General features: G+C 40.4%; 1 protein-coding gene across 8 annotated transcripts in view; it reads right to left on the minus strand.

Moving 5' to 3' along the window:
• Window positions 1-21,737, minus strand: part of SIPA1L1 (signal induced proliferation associated 1 like 1) — a 340,274-nt gene that overhangs the window by 209,316 nt on the left and 109,221 nt on the right. Inside the window, exon 3 of one of the 8 annotated variants that reach the window (XM_045522179.2) lies at window positions 16,631-16,740. The exons of the other annotated variants lie outside the window; for them this stretch is intronic. The gene's annotated coding sequence lies outside the window, so the exon portion shown is untranslated. The remainder of the gene's footprint in view (window positions 1-16,630; window positions 16,741-21,737) is intronic. 8 annotated transcript variants of the gene reach the window in all.

The following is a 21,737-nucleotide window of genomic DNA, read 5'->3' on the forward strand; positions in this document are numbered from 1 at the left end:
GTCTCCAAATGACGGGTTTAAATACTGTCTGACCGCCCGGTGGCAGAGGTGAGGTGCTGACAGACCTGGATGAGCAGAAAACAGAAGTGCATTTTTCTCAGGCCATCAATCCAATCGGTCAGCTCAGAAATATTTATTGAGCACTTTCTCTGCGTCGAGCTCTGCTCAAGGTTACAGGCATATGGCAGGGAATAAGACCAAACCGCAGGACCTCAAGGAGAGCCCACGCTCTCCTCGGAAAGAGTGCTAAAGGTCATCCAAATGCAAAAACTAAAAATTCCAGCTCTAGTTTGTGGGAAAAAAATAAAAGCAGTCCACCCCTTCACGTCCCAGGATAGTATCAGTAAGAAATGGCTAACTTCACTATCTCCTTGTCTCCACTCTCACCACCTTCTAATACGCTCTCAACACAGCGACCAGGTGGCCTTTGCAAAAACACTATACATCCTCATCTGAAGCGATTCGATGGCTTCTCATTACACTGGGGCACAAAAGTAAAAGTCCCTGACATGGTCTGAAAGCCAATCTTTCCAGTGTTGAAGGCACCATGTCCCCAGTGACGATGCTCCAGCCACACCAGTCTGTAAGCTGACAAACACACTCAGCTTTCCTGTCAGGAGTGGGGGGTCTGTCTGAGATATTTTCCTGCGTCCCAAGTCCCAGTGTGGAGAGTCTCCACTCATCTTTCTCAGGAGGGCTTCTCTCATTACCCCTGCCTCATCCCCTCCCACCTTCACCCCATACACACCCTGAACTAAATGAAGATTATCAGGAACCTTTTCATATTTTCAAATAGTTTGATTTCTTTTTTCCACATTTTCCCCCCAATAATTTGCTTTCATGTATAATTTGCTGAAAATGTAGCCCTCAAACCCCACCTCCTGCTTCTCAAGTGTGTGTGTGTGTGTGTGTGTGTTTAAATGAAACACCAGGTTGCTCCTTTACACTAATGGAAACACATGAGTATACTGATTCCAGAGCACTCACTAGTTTATATATATATATATATATCTACTTGTGTGACCAGAGTATTTGTTCATGTCTCTTCCACTAAGCCCTAAGTGCCATGAAGACAACTATGGTGTCAGTTTAGGGGAAATACAGTGTCCCTGAAGGCTGGTAGGATGATGCCTGACACAAAGAAGGTACTCAAGGAAAAAAGCAAGTGAATTATGATCGCCACCAAGGGGAACAACTGTAATTTAAACTTCAGAGAACTGCTCCCAAAGATAGCTCAGTTTCCAAGAGCCACATTTAGTTTTGCTTGACTTTCTGTTGTAATGAAGACTTTACTAGGAAAACAAAATCCAGACTGATGAAGAGACAGCTGAAAATCTACTTGGAGTTGACACTTCCTCTCCCATAGGTTAGAAATGTATCTAATATAGGGATTTGATTTCTTTTTATTTTTAAATATGGATATCCTGTCTATTTGAAAGGATAATTCTGAGGATCATAAAGAATGTTTATTACTTAAGCACTCAGTGTATTATTAAAATATAAGACAGTATAAATATTATTGTTACTAGTTTAAATGAACAAACTTCCTAGTAATAGAAACAGGCATCTTGATCCCTATTAACCTCGAAAATGCTCTCCATAATATATATACATCATTAGGCAGCTACTCATAACCTAAGGTTCCCTATTTGAGGGGAAGTCTACTTTTCTTAGTTTCAGCTTTTATGTTATGATGAAAAATGACTATAGCGAGTAAGTGTTTCGCTTTTGCCCAAATAGGTACACAGCAAAGAAAAAATTATAAATACCTCGACAAAGGTGTCAAACAATGTCACTGTATGACACATCTATCCTAGCTAGTATCATGGTAATATTAGAGACTCCCAAACGTCACTTGTGCAATGCCAAAATATTCACAGCAGCCCTCTGTTGGAAACACAGCAATTACTACAATAACATGGACTACACATGCGTGTGTACACACAGAGTATATATAATATATTCTGATCTTTTATAAGCAAAAAGCAAGCAAAAAACCCTGTATTCTCTCTTTTTCAAAAATATTTCTTTTGACGTAAAAAACAGTATTATTAACACAAGTGGGTCACAAAAAAATATGTGATTTTGTATTGCTAAAGGTACCAAAAAGAAACGTTAAACACTAATTGTTAAAGGTATCAGCCTCAGACAAACATTTAAATGACTGGTGAGTATTGTCCAGTTGGACTCTTACTTTAGTTGCTTGAGGGAGGTCCAAACAAAGTAATCTTATCACACAAAGGTGTCAGTAAAACTGATAACATTCAGCTGCATTAAAAAAATATATTTATTTTACCTTTTTAAATCATGAAGAAAAAAAATTTGCCCTTAATGGTTTTTTTTTTTAATGAAGTCTAAATAATTCAAATAGTTAAAACTTCAAGCTGACCATTTTGTTTCCATTTTGGACAAACGGCAATTATTGAGAATTAGACAATACAAACATATCCATGCAAGCTTAATACGTTTGTTTCTCTGATCATTAAAAAAGCTAGTGATAACTCCTTCCCAACCCCATCCTTACCCGATTAACTTCTTTCTGAACACACTCTACGTAAACCTTAGACCTGGGTGTGATGAATGAGACAGGGAAGAATTACGCCATTATTTCGATAACCAATAATCTGCTTGCATATCACAAATGTGACGGTACGTATCATTTGATAAACTGCCTTCCAGCCCCAGTGAGAGCTGTCAGGAGTCGTATCTCGCTCATCGCTCATCGTTAGGGTTACCGACGGTTACTCTGTCCCCCAAGGGAAATTTCTGACTCATCTACATAAAACTGAAGAACATATCAGACAATGAATCTTAGTACCTTAAAACTAACCTGTTAGATTTTGTGTTCTCAAGCCTTTCCTCGTCAAACTGGAAAACACCCAACACAACTGACGTACAGGAATCAGATTCTCCTCTATGATACACAGGCAGCTAGCTTGTCTTGTCGTGAATTTACTGGGAGTAATGTGTATGGACGGAAGAAACCAGTGTGTGGCAAGAAAACTGGGGTTCCAAGTTACAAGGACCCTGGTACCATCTGCCTAAATGTGCACTGCCTTCAGAGTCTAAAACAGCTGTGTGAATCCCAAGAAATGGCGCATCAGATCCCCAAGCCCCAAACAGCCCAGAGGTCAGCCTTCTAAAGGCAGTGTCTATTTTTAAACTACTATATGTTGGGCTCTAAATTTGACCTGCAATGAAATTATCATCTGGTGAGGAATGTCCAGCTGGACTCTGACACACTGGAAGTTGCTTGAGGGAGGTCCAAACAAAGTTCATTTTATACGCAACAGACAAAGCCTTCTCTTAGCAACTGGCATCCTCTACAAAGGAAGAGCAGCAGCTGTGAAGAGAGAACCGTCCTGCAGCTGAGGGTCCCTGGAATTCACTTCTTCACATAGCTAATAAAAGCAGGCCATTCTTCGCATTGAGATGATTGGGGAAAACCAATTTCCGATTGCTCAGCACAGCCAAATGAAGGAATGGAGTATATTTGCAACGCAGTGTGGAGTACATGAATATTGTCCCAGAGAAGAAGCTGACAAAAACCTATTTGTAAGGGTCCTCACAGTACACTTCTCTTCTGAAAGTTCACAAAGCAATCCTGACCGAAACAGTCTTACTGACAATGAAGAAAGTTTTCTTTCAAATTTTGTGCTCAGAAAGTGGAAGATAAAAGAAAACCATGAATATTCGATCGAAATATCAGTTAAATAATTATGCTGCCAACTGATGATCATTTTGGAAATCAGTATCATTCTTAATTTTAAGAAAACTTCAAAACACTTAGGACATTTACAATTTTTTTTAAATTGTATTTCAGAATTACCATGGTGGACAGTTGGCACTAGCATACATACCACTTAGGAAAATACATCCTATTAATTTTTTTTTAATTTTTATTTATTGAAGTACAGTCAGTTACAATGTGTCAGTTTCTGGTGTACAGCACAATGTCCCAGTCATGCATATACATACATGTATTCGTTTTCATATTCTTTTTCATTAAAGGTTATTACAAGGTATTAAACATAGTTCCCTGTGCTATACAGAAGAAATTTCTTTTTTTAATCTATTTTTTTATATAGTGGCTAACTAACATTTGTTAATCTCAAATTCCCAAATTTATCCCCTCCCTCCCCCTTTCCCCGGTAACCATAAATTGCTTACTATGTCTGCAAGTCTGTTTCTGTTTTGTAGATGAGTCTGTAGTGTTCCTACTTTTCTTTGTACAGATTGCACATATGAGTGATTTCATAGGGCATGTTTCTTTTTCTTTCTGGCTTACTTCATTTAGAATGACAATCTCTAGGTCCATCCATGTTGCTGCAAATGGAATTATTTTATTTCTTTTTATGGCTGAGTAGTATTCCATTGTATAAATATACCACAGCTTCTTTATCCAGTCATCTGTTGATGGACATTTATGTCGCTTCCACGTCTTGGCTATTGTAAATAGTGCTGCCATGAACACTGGGGTGCATATAACTTTTTGCACAAGAGTTCCTGCCAGATATATAACCAGAAGTGGGAATGCTGGATCATAGGGCAAGTCTATTTTTAGTTTTCTGAGGAATCTCCATACAGTTTTCCATAATGGCTGCACCAAACTGCATTCCCACCAGCAGTGTAGGAGGGTTCCCTTTTCTACGTCCTATCAATCTGAGTATTAACACTAGGAAAATCAGTGCCAGGGCAGAGGTGAAAAAATAAAATAAATAAATCTCTGGGAAAACATCTGTACAGATAAAACCACATAAGTTATGTATCTATTTCTATAAACCAAAATCACAATAATGCAGCAAAATAAACTGTCAACAATCGAGAATGAAAGTAAAATACCAAAGGTGTTCATGTGTGTATGTCACACCCAAAACATATCTCCCCCCATTAGCCTATAATTTTGGCCCAGGCCACCATGCCTAAGATAAACTAACATTACAATTGAGAGGGCAAAGCAAATCCAAATATTTCACTTTCTAGATATATGGATGATCAATCTGATTTTCAGGTTCAAAAGACAGAAACCAAGGAAAGTAAATGTAAGGTATCTGCACCAAAAGCCTTGATTCCATCATGCCCCGTTCATTTTCTTTCACTCATTCGAAGAGCAGTTATTGAGCGATATAGCAGAGGCTGCTTGTTGGTGCCCAAAGTCCACTCTCTCCTCGTTCCTAACAGAACTCCAAATTTATCCGGGGGAAGCAAGGCAACTAACAAAAACACTACCTTCCACAGCCTCCCTTCCAGCTGGGTAAGTTCACGTGTCTAAGCTCAGGCCAACGAGACATAAGCACATGTGTTCTCAGAAAATGAAGCAAAGAAAGGTTACGTCAAGGGAGCTGACTGTTCAAAATTTCACCCTTTCTTCTTTCTCCTTCCACCTCTCAGAATACGAATATGATGCTTCCAATAGCCACCTTAGGCCTTAAGAATGCCTGCCCAGAGTTTAAAAAGAAAGTCTCAGCAGTATTTCCTTACAGCTGCCATGTCCAGGGAAGTCGTGATCAAAGACACGGGCACTGCAGAGGCGGCACAACCATCTCTGATGCCGTTTTTGTCTCATTATTGCCACCAACAGTGTGGTGTCTGACACCTATGAATATAAACAGGCTTATACAACCCCTGAAAGAACAGGGCTTAAGGAACAGCACTAGCTTCCAAAGCAAGAACTTAATGTGCTTAAAGAAGAAACAGAACGTAAGAATTGCAAGTCCCTTCCCTGTTAATACCTTTAATCTTCTGCTTAAGCACCCACACACTGAGGATGGGGTGAGTGTGCGCCTGCCGGTCTCCTCCCTATCCTGGAAGAACTTAAAGACAAGGATTACTGTTGCTCACTTCAGCAGCTCTAGGACCCGGCATATACTGATAAATGTTAAATGAACAACATGAAGTGGAAGAACACAGAGCTCCTAATTTAAGAGTCTTTCAGTGACAGATAATTCTCTAGTTTCCAATTACGCCATGCTTTCTGCCAGAGGGCCCCCTCATTCAGGAAGGCAAAGCACAATGAAAAACCTGCCCAGCTAAAGAGCCCTGTTTTTTACGGCCAGGATGTATGGTCCTCCCTACTTCATGTCTCCAAAGTGGGTGCTGGAGAGCTCCAGTCTTCCCGTCTCCCCTTCCTGCTCACCCATCCATTGTCAGTCACTACACAATGACTGAGCACCTACTCTGCACCACACGCTATGCAGGGATGCCTGGAATAACTAATGACCAACACAAAGGAACCATCCTCATGGAATCTATCATCCAGAAAAGCAAAAGAAAAGCACAGAAGCAAATACAACGCAACGTGGGAAAATGATGACTGTCCTCAATGCATGCTTCCTTGGAGGAGGAAGGGCACAGTTCGGATGGAGGGCTTTATTCTGATGATCTTGTTTATGCCAAACCATCACTGCTGGACTTCCTCTCTGTGATACGGGCAGCAGGGAACAAGCCACTACACCAGTCAGGAGGTGACGGAGGAGAGGGGCGACGGAGCAGAGGGGCGACGGCGTGGAGGACACAAAAGGCTGAGCAGTGAAGTAAAAAAACTTAAATCAACAGAATTTTCCCAAGTTGAAAAGTGTAGGCAGAACTTTTCATACAGAGAATGAACCAGGCAGAAACATCCAGAGGCAAGAAAGACCACAGTTCATCAGAAGGGTGAGGCAGAATTTGCTCCTACATCAGTGAACAGAGCTACCCAAAGCAATTTTTAACACCTGAGGGACTGAGTGTTCATGACTTCTAGCTGCTCCGGAAGAAAGACAGATCTGATAACTGTTCAGAAATATTTCTAAATCATGTGCCTCTAGGAAAGGCATGAAAGAATTTCTTAATCTAAAGCAGGTAATATCAATCCTGATTTGTTTTTAAGACCAGATTATTAATATTTATAATTTTAAAAGATCACTTACTCGAGAGTAACAAAAGGACATTAAGAATTTTATAGGGGGTGGGGAATAGCTCAATGGTAGAGCATGTGCCTAGCATGCACGAGGCCCTGGGTTCAATCCCCAGTACCTCCATGAAAAAAAAAAAAGGAAAAAAAAAAAAAAGAAAATCATACAAAACAGAATTTTAGAAAAGCACAGTAGTAGATTGGAAAAAAAATTCCCCAGACTGAAGTATTTCTTTAAAATATCCCTACATGACACACTTCCCTTTTGATTTTGAAAAGATGGTTGGGTAGATTCATGATTTAAAAAACAAAGTTTGCATTTGGTGGCACAGAGTCAACTCTTTCAGACCTTATTTCCACTCCCCTCCCCTTCTGCTTTAGTCGCAGAAATCTGGTTTTAATGGGGCTGGCAATGTGCTCACACAAACACCACACTTGAGCCTTGTTGAAGAGCTGTGGCGGGTACAAGTCAGTTGGGTGGATACTCCAGAGAGCTCCTCTGCTGCTTCCCTCTCCCCTCCTCTCACAGACGTGGTGGCTGGAGCCCCAAGAGCATCCTGTGGTTCGGTGGATGGAAGCCTCATGCATAGGATGCTGAAAGCTGGAAGGAGCCCGAGACCCTCCCAGTGATGTGGGAGAGCTACCATCCCTAAGCAGTTTCCCTACAGACATTTCATGTGTGCAAATCAAACCGTTTAATTAGGTCCCTGTTCCTACGAGACGAACACCAATTTCACTGCAGATGCTAGTGAATATTTAAAGTATACACGGTAAGACTGGGCAAAAAGCAGTTTCAACAATATTTACCGTATTAAAACGTATTTTATGATTCACTGTCCTTTTTCATCTAAATCACACATTCCACGTCCTTATTCAACAACCTTTTAAATCAAAATAAATATTTTCCTTTTTTTTTCCCCTTTGGACACAAGACATCTGGTTCTTAAAATATCTGATCTACTCTCAGAGCTGACTGGGAGAGTGAGTGGGGCCAGCAGAACAAGCCCCGGGAGAGGAGGCATGCGGGGCAGTGGGCAGCGGGGACTGGAAACACTTTGATAACACAGCACAACCCAAGCTTGTTATCAAAGGTTCTTTTTGTTTTGCAAACCAGGTGAATTGTTAAGTAAGAGTCAATTTGGGGGTCTTTGATCTAAACTAATCTCTGGCAGTCACTGTCTACTGTCATAGATTCATGCTGAGATTTAAAATATAACAGCATTCTTACTCTACTTGATACCCCTGTCATGTTCTTTTTAAAAGGTATGGTTGCTTTACAGCAACTTGCCTGACACAGGCGAGACACACACAATTTATTTTTGTGGAAATGGTATCGCACCCCTTCCTCCACCCCCTGCCACCAAAATAGCTGAAGGATTATGTGCAACGGATTATGCCTAACATAAACAGAGTAATGCCACGGGGCTGCGGAGGGGTGGGGGAGAGGACCCCCGCCTTTGGGTGGGATCAGAAGTTTACTGGTAATAGAAAAGTCAGCATCACTTCTCCATTTTAACTCAAGGTACACTTTTTGTTTAAAGCTAGAAACAAAATCCAAATGAAGAAACTAAACAGAAAATAATCTAGTTTCACTTTTCGCTCTGTTCACTTCTTTAGAAAAAGAGTATTTCTTTCTCTTTCAAATATTTTTGCCAAACTAACAACAAGCTTACGGTCAAGTCACCACCACCTGACAACCACGGAATTCCTGCTGTCTGTTGACTCATTGCACAAACTTCAGTTTTCTTTTATGGGCAAAATGGCATAGGGAAATGTACATAATGTCTAGAGTCAAACCTGGATTTGAATCCTGGTTCTAATAATTACTAACTGTAGGTAAATCCCTAGGCGGATGAATTTTCCCCCCTCTGACCTCAGTTCCTATAAAACTAAAGTAATACAATCATTCTCCTCCCAGCATTATGGGAAAAATTAATGCTAATGTATATATTACACATTTTATAGCTATTAATATGATATCAATGACAAGAAAAGTTTTATTTAACCATCAAAGATAAAGTAAGATATGAAAAAATTAAATTTAAAAAAAAGCTAACTAAAAGCATCAAGTAATATAAAAAACAAAATTAGAGACAGAGTCACTTTTGAGTCATGGAGTCCTCTCTGCTCCTGCCTGGAACACTGCAAGTAATGGGAACTCACTACCTCAAAAGGCAGCTCCATCATTCACACAACACTGCATTAACACACCCTGAGGGGAGTATCTACCCTGTGTCAGTTTCTGTATCAAGCTTGAGGAAACAGATAATTAAGACATGGTTCCCTGCTCTCAAGGAATTCACAGCTCCCTCACATGGACAGACAAATACAATACAGTGACAGGCAAGAGAGAGGTAAGCACAAAGCACTACCGGAGTGCAGAGGTGGAACACACCGCCCAACCTAGGGTGTCGGAAGGAAGGAAGGAGTAGAAAGAGAAGTGTTGAAAGGGATCAGCACCCTGAGGTAAGAGGCAGCACGGTGCATCAGAAGTACCAAGTTCAAAGCAGGGGGTGGCAGAAGATGGATGGAAGACCATATGAACAACCCTGGACCATCTCCCACAGGCTGTGAGGAGCCCTGGAAATGTTTTAAGCAGGAGAGTGACGTAGTTGGACATGTTTTTTGCACAGAAATCATGGTGATAAGGTGTCAACTGAACAGTATGCATACAGGGACAGAATGGGATGGTAAACCAGTAGTCTACATAAGCAAGACTAAGGCTATAGAGTTAGAATCCACATTTTGAGCTCATCTAAGCTGTTAGAAGATTTTCAAAGGAATGACAATCAAGCTGGGTCTTCCTTGTTTCTGTAGAGCTCTTGTATATATGAATCTCCCAAAAATATCAACGGCTCCAGGAAAGTAGAATCAGGTGGTCTGGTTTTAAATTCTCATTAAGTGTGGTACAATGTGAGTGAAAGGTGAATGCGGGCACATTTTCATAGAGAACGTGCAGCTTCACTGGAAGATACCACAGAGAACATTCCCCTCTCTCAGTTCCACATCCAAATGCCTCTACTTACGATTATTAACAGAAATAAAAACCAAATCTCAAAACACTGACCATAAGCCTACGTGATGTGGGTAAACTATGATCTAAGTTAAGTGTTAACATTTAGGTAAAGGATAAAATTCTGATGGCTCCCAAATTTTGACCACTTTTAAGACTTTTCCCCTTAATGACTTTTAGCATGTCTTTCGCCTCTAACTATAAGGTCACTTAATCAAAAAGAGAGCAAGGTTGGGGAGGGTGTCTCAGTGGCATAGTACATGCTTAGCATGCATCAGGTCATGGGTTTGATCCCCAGGACCTCCGTTAAATAAACAAATACACAAAGTTACCTCCTCCCCCCACCAAAAAAGAAATTATTAAAAAAAAAATGGGCTTTAAAAAAAGAAAAAGAGAGCAAAACGACTCTGGGAGTATTGAAAAAGGACCTTATCTGTGCTTTGTTATCAGCTGCAACTGTTCTTAAAGGAAGAAGCCCACACAAGTTGCCTGGCTGACTCTGAGCTGGCTGCTGCCAGTACAGTCACAAAGAAAAATGTGTGTAAACATGAACATTCAGGCACAAATATCCATCTGGACAGGATGTTAACACCATTCCTCAATTCCTAAAAGGGTCTTATTTTCTCTTAGAAGTAGAAAATCACCCAACTGGTTTAAGAGCACTTTAATTAATTTGGGTGTGAGAAACAGAAGACGGAGAGGAGTCATCTCGTAAACATAAAGAGGACCCATCTCCGTGAGGTCATTCGAGAAGTTTAAAAGATTAAGCATATTAGGACCCTAAATTATCCAGATGAAAAGAGTACCAAATTCTTACTTCTTTAAACCACAACCCACCTGAGTCTTTCTTTGGATTCAGTCCCCTGGCACTGAATTAGTGGCACAATTCTACTGAGGACACGTACTCAGGAAAAGGGTGGTGATAAAAAGTGGTTACTGACACCAAGCTGACGTGGGGGAAACTGGCAGAAGAAATGTTCGGACGACGTAATGAATCATAAACCTGAGACTGTTCCGATTCTTTCTTTGGTTTAAGCTGGATAATCACAAAACCCAGCCCACGATTTTTAAAGCTCCTAGATACCTAGTCAAAAAGGCTCTTTACACTTCCAAAATGTATAGTTAACTTTTAGTATTTAATTTGGGCTTCTCAATCCTTTCCTCCCAAGAATTTTGCCCCATTCTACTAGGCAGTCTTACAGCTGAAAGGTTAGAGCAGAGCAAGGCTCCAGAACGAGATCACGTGAATTCCATCGGAAGCGCCTGGCCCCTCTGTGCCTGGGTCCTCTCCGGTCAATCAGGACCAACCTCACAGGGTTCTTGAAAGGACGACGGGATAACCCACGCGAGGTGCTTAGCACAGGGTCTGGTACAGAGCTCCACATACACACCCAACTGTTACTAGTCTTAAATAATAAAAACATGGCAAGCACTAGGGGAGGCAGTATTCAAGCCATCAAGACGAATATTTTGGGGGAAACAAATGCTAAAAGCATAAAAATGCCAATAATCATCATCACTATGATATATCTATAAAGGGAGATCATAGGATTTTTCAACTGTCCTTCTTCCTATATTACCGTCATTTTCTGTAATTCAAATGCCACATGAGTTACTCTTAATTACCTTAAACTTGGCCATTCTAATTGTCTACTACATCCTGCTGTGATCCCATTAACATGGCCTCCTGGGGTTGATTTCAAGAGATTTATGATCCCCTATGCTTGATTCTTCCCTCACTAATTCTTAATGAATTTCTACTAATAAATAATTACTTAAAATAAATTAGCTAATTTCTAGACCATGTAGTTGTTTCCACTAGGAATCCACTGAGTTATATTTGCTTTTCACCAGCTGTCTAGATAATTATATTTAGTCCACATTTTTTAAAGTCAGTAGCGAATGAATATGTTAATAATTAGCGTCTCTTTTTTGGACATCCCTAAATCCTCGAATTCCTCTTAAAGCTTATGCAAGGGGTTCAGAATGAAGATGAATCAACTCACACCATGGAGGCAACTCAGTAACTGGATATTGAGGGTTTAAAATCAGATAATTATTGATGTAAAAAAGGTAAGAGCTACAAGGTAAACTGAATACTGAAGGACAACGGGCTTCCCAGGTGCATCCAGGTGCCTTTTGGCAACGAAAATCCAATGATACTAAATGTAAATCTGCATGTGGTACTAAAATGTTTACCTCAAATCGTTAATTTTTTAGTAAGGAGGAGGAGCCAAAGAGACCACTGTAATCTTAGCACAGAATTTCCACAGAACTGGAAGGCTTCCAGTCTGTTCTCATATTTACAAATGTAAATCAATTCAGCCAAGATAATATGACTTAAAAAAAAAAAGGCTAGGGAAACTTTGTTCACGCAATAGCTATCGTTCTAAGATGTCTGTGACTCGCCCAAAACACTTCTCCGGATTTTGTACTGAAAAACAACACAGAGGGGTACTGGTTCCAGGTAGGATGAAGGAAGCAGCCTCCATCCATTCCAGCTGTAACACCTGGACAGAATATAAGCAGCAGCTATTTGAGGGCTCTGAAAAATAAACGATGGCAGCTGGCTGAACAGGGGAGAAGAGCAAAACTCAAAGTACCACCAAGTCAGTGATGAATTTCTCCGAATTTTCTTCCAAAATCCCCCAACCTGGACCCAAGGCAACCAGACACGAGGAAGCGAGCACCAGAATGTAGACGGGGGAGGAAATCCACAAATCCTCGGTGTTCTAGCTTAAGCGGGAAAGGGGATTCCTAACCCTGGAGAGAGTAGGGGAAATTCCCCATTTTTCTTTTTTTCTCTGTTCTGTTGCTTGGTAGCCCACAGCAATCACAAGGTGGTGACAAGCAAAGGGGACCACAGTCAGCTAAACCTCTGAGGGAAAGGAACCTTCCTTCCTCCCTGATCAGAGGAGCTATGGCTCTCAAGATGTAGGGGCAAACGTTCTGTTGCTTTTTTGCTCTCTGTCTGCCTGCCTCTTGGTCCAAAGTGAAGGCAGTCACGAAATTGCACCGCCCCAGTCTAAAGCCCCATCTCTGTGTCTGCAGGACTTAAAAAAGGGAACCTCAGGGAAACAGAAAATACTGTAAAAATCAACCCACACAAATATAGTCAGCTGATTTTTAGCCAAGATGCACAGGCAATTCAAAGGAGAAAAGACTGTCTTTCCAACAAAAGGTGCTGGAACAATCAGACATCCATATGCAAAATAAGGAACCTTGACTGAAACCTCAGACCTTATATAACTATTAATTCAAAATCTATGGCATAGATCTAAACGTGAAATGTGAAACTACAAAGCTTTTGGAACAAAGCATAAAGAACAATCTTTATGACCTGGTGTTATAAAGGCAAAAAATTCTTGAAAATTACACACAAAGCACGATCCATTAAAAACATAAATTGCACTTCTTCAAAACTAAAAATTCTTGCTCTGAGAAAGACACTATTAATAAAGAATGAAAAAAATAAGGGGCAGACTGGGGAAAATGTTTGCAAATTACATATACAACAAAGGATTTGTATCCAGAATAGGTTAAAAACAAAAATAAAACAAAACAAAAAAACTCTGAAAACTAAACCAGCAAAAGAACCAACCCAATTAAAAAATGGGCAAAAGACAGATTGTTCACTGAAGAGGATGTACAAATGGCTGCAAATAAGCTTCAAGTGAGCACATGAAAAAACGTTCGCCATTACTAGCCATTATGGAAATGCAAATTAAAATGAGAGATACCACCACACACCTGTTAGAATGGTTAAAATTAATAATATTGACAATACCAAGAGCTGACAAACGATGCCAAGCTCCTGAAAATCTCACTCATACATTTCTGGTAGGAATGCAGATTGATACAGTTAACTCTGGAAAATGGTTTGAAATTTCCTTAAAAAGTTAAATGTATACCTACAATATAATCTAGCCATTGGACTCATAGGTACTTCCCAAAGAGAAAGGAAAGCATATGTTTATGCAAAGGCTTACACACAAAGGTTCATAGTAGCTTTATTTGTAAAACCTAAAACCTAGAAAAACCCAAATGGTTCTCAGTGGGTTAATGGATACACACAGTGGAATCCTACTTAGCAATTAAAAGGAACATACTATTGACACCCACAACGTGGAAGAATTTCAAAGTCATCGTATTGAGTGAAAGAAGTTAGCATCAAAGATTACATGCTGTATGTTTCCATTTAAATGACATCTTTGCAAAGACAAAACTATAGGGATGCAGAACACATCCGTGGTTGCCAGGATTTAGGGGTGGGAGGAGAATGAGGGGATGGAACAGTTGTGGGCATAGTTATACAAATCTATACATGTGTTAAAATCCATAGAATTACACACCATAAAAAAGGGCAATTTATTTTTACTTCATGTTAATTTTTTTAACCAGTGTAAAAATAACTCAAATTTACAATAACACCTTCTGTGCATATTGCCACAGAAATGAGTTTTAAAGACAATGGGACAATGGAGCAATGTACTATTAAGTATTATTTAAAGAACATTTAAAAAGATACCACAAAATCATCTCTTCCCAAAGTTAACTGCTCAGCCACCAAAAAAAAAAAAAAAGTGTCTGGTTAACAGCCAGACAGCCAATATTCAATAGAGCCCAACAGTGCTAGTCATTTAAGCATCTGGCTTTTGAGATGTTGTTACAAAGCAGGTGAAGCAACAGGGAAACAGATGCATGAACTCAGAATCATCTGAAGTTTGTCCCCTACAATCCAGCCTCACCTCTGTCTCCACAGGACCCCACACACCTCCTCCAGTTCCTCAGCAGGAAGCACTCAATGCACATATAGTTTGTTTTAAAAACTGAAGAGCACGTGTCCCAAAGGAAAAGGTCAAGGAATCCAGTTTCATGGAGAGCATCTGCACTCTGTCAGCACGACCACCACAAAGGGGTAACGCCTCCCCAGTGTGCCTGAAACTGAGCCCAGTTTCCATAGGCCTCCTGTGAGAACTGAGGCTCTACCCAACCGAGTGAGCGCAGGGAAGAGCCACTCTCAGCTCAGCCGAAATGAGCCAACCCAGGTTGGTAAATGGTAAGATCACTCTCTACGACACATCTCTGCACGCCTTCTGTCCGCCGGAAACAGAGTAACAGGAAATAACAAGGAAAAACAATGGCAACAACCAAAAGGGCGATGCAGATTCACCCGTTCCCACCGCGCTGATGCTGTTTCCTCTTCAAGGATGCTCTGCGTGATTTAGCATCGGCCATTCAACGGCATTAAATAATCACAGATGTGTTGTTTTACAAAGTATTCTTAAATAGAATTTTTACTTTCATGATGAAGCTACGGATAATTTTTTTTCTTTCTTTTCTTCTCAAAGGTTCCCTACACTGAAACATTAGAACAGTTGAATCCCGTCTTCAACTCCTAACATAATTTGCCATAAATGGTGACTGTGGGCATGATGTCTTCATTTTTAATATTCTTAGGGAAATCCTACTTTTTAAAGGTTCTATCTAATATCCCGCCATCACCACCAAAAGCGAGGCAGGGGATGGTTAAGAGACGCTAAACGTTCAGATAACACTGCTCTCAGCAATTATTACAAAAATAATTCCGTTACAAACAAATAAAAAGTCCAGTTATTTTTAAATGAGGGAGACTCTTCCTTGATCTTGAGAACAGAGCACAGGAACAGATGAACAGTTAGTAAGCCTGCTCTGAGTCTCGTATTTCAAGCCTGAAGTATATACTACATTATTCTTTAGAAAGTGTTACTTCTTGGGGTTCTTTGAGACACGTGCTTAAAAAGAATCACCCGACTGTACATTACTGAACCTGGACTCATGCACAGGTCGTGCTGCTCTTTGCTAGATGTCAAAAGTGAAAGGTTAAATCAACTACACTTCAGTTTAAACTTTTTTTTGTTGTTTAAAAAGTGAAAGGTGATGTCCAGTGGCTCCACCACAGCAGTGTTCTCCTCTCTGCTGCCTAGGATGCTATTACTTCTGAGTCTCCGTAGCCAGAAAAGATGTTCCACATTCAAAATAAAACCAAAGTGCAGAATTTCACACACGCACTCAATATTTTTTAAAATAAAACTCACTCATGTTACATGATTTGAACCCTAAACACACCCATTTGGGAAAGCACAGCTCTAGGTTCCTTCTACTAGGAAGCAACAATTTCTGCTCAAAAGCTCCTGTTTCAGAGACTTGCACCTCACCCAGTTTATTTAATCTTCTATCCACAAGCAGTTCCCCAGATCAGGACTTTAAGCTTTCTCTCTATAAACCTAACCTGACTGAAGAAAACACTAGACAGCAGTGCCAGGAGCAGAAAGACCAACAGATACAGAATCAGAAAACCTGAGTTCAAAATCTGCCATTACCAACTGGGTAACTTGGGGCGGGGGAAGCAACCGTTTCTGAGACTGTTTCTTTATTTTGAAAATGAGGGAAATTCTATTTTGTTTAACTGTCTTGGTTATTATAAAGATTGGTAACTATCCTAAATGATTAATAGCAATTATAAAGCTAAAAGCAATTTTATTTCTATACCTCTAAATAGTCATGTATATTTATTATATATTATAATCATTATTACTACATAGATGAACAGTAATTTTATTTATCTATCTATATAAGGTTTTTTTCAGGCTGGAATATATTAGCAATGCTTATTCAAAAAATGCAAGTTAGAAAAATCAAGACTGAGAAGGCAATTGTAAAGAGACAAATGAAGAAAGGAAAACCTGGACGCCACAGGTGAAGCCTGGTGATACCAAGTCAGGGGAGGGATTCCGATGGCTCCTAGGTACCAACAGCAGGGACTTGGTGCAGTGCACGGCAGAGGAGTCCTCACCTAAATAGTAACAAGGTTGGAAGAGCTGTCACCTAATAACAAAAAAAAAACCTCTCATTCTATCATTTTAGTGCAAGATCAAGACCTTTTTAGACGGTGAGCTCTTTAAAGGCGCTGTCTTCCTCATCACACTAGCACAGTGCCTGGTATCTAAGAGATACTCCATAAATGGTGGCTGAATAGAAAGAATTTTATAAAGAAACTGAACTACATGAAAGTGACCATAACTCTCGGTGGACATTATCCCCAGGTCCCCTGAAGTACTCAGAATACTCCTGGTATTGGCCATCAGCACCATGTCCTTCACTGCAAAGGACTTCGGTAACTGCATAATGATTCCCCAAACAGAGAACTGAATTTTCTTAGACTGACTCTTCAGCTAATTTCATAGTTGATAATAGCTTGCACAGAGAGAAGTCTCCACTCTGCCAACTCTTTACAGCTCATTTGTAATTTGCATTATCAACATCACGTTCAAACCACAGTGCTTTGTAGGAATCTTTGTAAGCCAAGTGTCAACTTTGTAGCTGGTGCTTTAATTAAAACTGGTTAACATAATCTGCAAGCCTATTGAGTAAATGCAGCATGTCACAAGAGGCTAAAAGCAAACAACAGAGTGAGGGTCCCTCTCCACTTTCTCATTGTGAAGTCCCACACAACCCCCAGGAGGGCTGTGTTCCAAATGGGACACTTAGCATCTGATACAGGACCATGCAAGGGCCACAGTTTCAATTCCAATGTTTAATACTGGTAACTTTCAGTTTATTTCTTAGAATAGCTTAATAACAACTCTAATATTTACTTTCAGCACACCAATGTATACACCCATTTGAGAAAACACAGCTCTAGGTTTCTTCTGATAGGAGGCAACCATTTCTGCTCAAAAGTTCCTGTTTCAGAGACTTCCACTTCACCCACTTTATTTAACCTTCAATGTGCAGTTTCGGATGGAAGGTCAGCAGTTCCCCAGTTCAGGACTGTGAAGTCAGATTCCCACTACTCCTTCACTCTATACCTAACCTGACTGAAGAAAAGAGTAGGAAGCAGTGCCAGGAGCAGAAAGACCAACAAATTCAGAATCAGAAAATCTGGGTTCAAAATCTGCCATTACCAACTGTAACTTAGGGCGGGGGAAACAACCATTTCTGACACTGTTTCTTGATTTCAAAAATAAGGAAAATTCTCTTTTGTTCAATTGTCTTGGTTATTATAAAGATTGGTAACTATATAATGATTAATAGCAATTATAAAGCTAAAAGCAATTTTATTTCTACACCTATAAATATTAAAATATACTTATTATATAATCTTTATTATCATTTCAGATGAACAGTAATTTTATTTATATATGTATATGTTTAATTTTTAAAATAAAGGTAATTTTACTTGTTTATACATTTAATTATAAATAATAATTATTTTAAAGACTAAAAGTTTTTACTATTTTCCTTCATGTTTTCTCTTAGTAAGTCATTCTATGAAGCACAAACTCTTAATAGCAACAAATTCAAAAGACATCTTTGTAAAGTTTCAAGTCATCTATTACTGCAATAAAGTTATTATGTAATTACAAAAATAATACCTCTTTAAGTGGAAAATTGCAAAATTCAAAATAAATATAAACTGTAAACTCAGAAGCCACCCACAATCCTATCACCCAGAGATAAGCTGCTAATATTGTAGTAGTTTTAAAAATTGAGATCATATTACGTAAAGTGCTTTCTATCCTCTGTAATTTAACATTATCCTCTGCATACTTCTCCATGTCATTTGGTATTCTTCAAAAATTGGATGCTTAATCACAGTATGATAGTCTTCTATGTGTAGACGGCACAACTTAACCACTTTTGCACTACCTGCCATGTAGATTGCACCCAATTTTTATGTTATGAACACTAAAGCGATAAACATCTTTGGAATCTGTATGTATTAAAGAAATGTTTTTTTCATAGCATCAGGTCCTAGAAGTGGTAAAGTGGAAACAACCCGTTTGAAGTTTTTTGGCACATACAATAAAACTGTTTTTATAAAGTTCATGTAGTAAAACCCCACTTAACCAAGGTAAAAGGATGATAACTGGCTTAGAAATTAAAAAGGTTGATTTACGTAGAGTACCACTCACATACATGCAGGTACACACGCATGCACAGACACACCCCTACCTTGCCAACTTATTTGAAATTAATAAGATGTATATTCTTTCACCAATTTCCTGATGTGGGGGTCGATGTCTTTTTCATGAACAAGGAGTCTCTGGACTGACTGTTAGGCTAATCATTCTGACACAAGCCACACCCCTCAAAAACATCACCCACAACTTCCAATCTCCCCGCTTTATCAGAGTGGAGCACAAACTCAGAGGCTCTCAGGAAGCAAGCTGACACTCCTTAAGGAGGTTTAATTACTCCTCCAATCCTTTACAGCTGCCATGACAATACCTAACTTAACAGCATTCTTTTTGGAGGCTTGCCTTTGGAGGCTTTCCAAAGCATTTAGCATATTTTGGTAGAAATATAACACTCACATTTCATCCGATTACATAAAATTTTAATTATGTAATTACAATAACAAGTACCACAGACAAAAACAGGTTCTTGTTATAAACAAAAGGAACTCATGATGAGCATTCAACATGACCAGCCTACCCCGAAGGACCTGGGTGTCTAGAGAGTGGGGGCCATTTGTAGGTGTTGGCATCGTGGGCAGCAATGAGAAAGAAGGAGGAAGGTGAAGGTCACCAAAGAAGAGTGCTCATCTCTCGGCACCTTGCAAGGACTGAGTATTCTGTTTCAAAAGGTATTTATTGACCCTTACATATACGTAGGTCAGTGTAAACTCACCCCGGCAAACACCTTCCCTAAACTTGAAGGAAGCACAGGGCACAGACACACACTGCTGATTGAGGCCAAGAGCACCCAGCTGGGGTCTCTCTCTCTGGTTTCCTCTACTAGCCATCCAATGTTGAAGCCCAGCCATGGTCCCCATCCCTCCTCCCTTTTCTATTTAAATTCAGCCAACAGCTGATCTCACCCAGTCTCAAAGCTTCAAATACCATGTATACAGCCAAGACTCTCAAACTTAAAACTCTAGGTAAACTGTCTTCTCAGCATGTCAAAATCAGCAGAATATGGATTCCCCTACCTCCCAGACCCACTCCATTCACCAGACCAGTGACCACCACCACCAGCCACTCAGGCCAAAAGGCTCAGTTGTCCTTGACTTTACCCATTCGTAACTCCATGTGCAACGTAATGCATTGTTTCTGCCACCTCTTCATGTGTTTGTGAATGTAGACCCTGTGTCCGTTCCTTAAAATGTAAGCATCTAGAAAGCAGAGGACTTGCTTTGCTCACGGCTGTTTCCAGCTCCCAAAGTAGTCCAAGTACAAAGTAAGTCCTTAGTAAACACTGTAGAGAGAAAAGAGCTCCTAAAAAAAACTTAACATTCCTCCAGGAAGTGTTCCATATACAATCAGAAGACCAGGAGAACATTTTCCAATCCCTTTTACAAAGTACAATATTCACAACAAGAGACCACTAGCCACAACACCCTCCCTGTACAGATGTGAGCCTTAAGGTCCACAAAGTTTCCGTGATTTAACCACGAGCATGAGAACACAGCTCCTAACGTAAGTGTCTAATGATATACGGGCAGTCCCACCAGTCACCCTCTGCATCCCCTCTCCTTCTGTTTTTATACAGCACATCTCTTGCAAGTGTTTGGAGAATCCAATTGAGTAATGCCAGAGATGTGCATTTTTTTTTTTCATTTCGGGTCTGTATGAAAACATTCAGCAAGAGGGTTCTCATACTGTCCCCAGTTGCAGGGCATCTTGAAAAGCCCACGGCTACTCTGGAGGCTGCTGAAGTGTCAGAGAGCGATTCCCAGCAGACAGAAACTAAGAGGCTAGTTCTCCAGATTCAAAATTCCCAAGTCACTGCCGGAAGCTATTGCTGCAAACGTGGCTTCCTCCTTTCACCAACCCTTCCCTATCAGGATCCACTGTGAATTTCCAGGACAGAGAGAGAGGGTCTGTAATTTGGTAACTGTCACTTGTGTCGTATTTACTGTTCAAAGGTTCATCATAAAAAGCAGCAATGTAAGTCCCCACCCAGGAAGCTCCCCAAGGTAAACGTCCCACAGGAGTGAAGTAATGTCGCCGCACCAATTTTATCACTTCCCTGTCCCACTCTGAATACCCTGGTGCTTACAAATCTCCACGTATCACTTCATTAAGCTCCCTCAACACGCTGTAAGGGGCCTGCCAGGCACCCCCCGCTGCTGCCACCAGATCTTGAAGCCATCGAGGTCAACCAGGTGTCCCCGCAGCTCCCGTGCCCACTCACCTTGCCACATCACCCTCCTGGCCAGGGCTGGGCATGACGCATGATCGCATCCAATGTGTGGTTCTAGTTCTACCTGACGTGTTTCTACTGGTAACAACTACTATAAGTACTTTAAAACTAACAGAACAGTTTTTCCCCAAATATCTCATAAACACCTCCCCAGAAAGCAGACAGCAATGTCACCTCCCTCATTTTTCACACAAGGATAGGGATGATCAAAGGGGTTCAGAGACGCAACCAATGTCACCTGGAATAAAGTCCACACCTGCACCAGAGTCTTTCAGATTGGAAGCCCTTGCTCTTGTGCCTCCACTAACCCCACGGTCTCTTGTGAGAGCTGCGCCCGCGGCAGGTTACCCACCTCCGCTACCCAGGCAGAGCGCCCTCCAATTACTCCCTCATTCATTACAGCTCCCTGCTGCCTTGGTTTGTTGTTGTTTGTGTATTTGTTTTGCAGGCCAGGATGGATTCACATAAAACTTTTCACTCCTAGGGGCTCTCAGTTAATGTCAGGCCATGTGTACCAAGGGATACACATATAACAGGTAAAAAAATAATGCAAGACATACATCTGGAGGAAACTCTATTGAAAAGATACATGCATCCCAATTTTCCAGCAGCACTATTTATAATAGCCAAGACATGGAAACC

Source organism: Camelus bactrianus, chromosome 6 (genome assembly GCF_048773025.1).
Source record: "Camelus bactrianus isolate YW-2024 breed Bactrian camel chromosome 6, ASM4877302v1, whole genome shotgun sequence".
Taxonomy (NCBI): Eukaryota; Metazoa; Chordata; class Mammalia; order Artiodactyla; family Camelidae; genus Camelus; species Camelus bactrianus.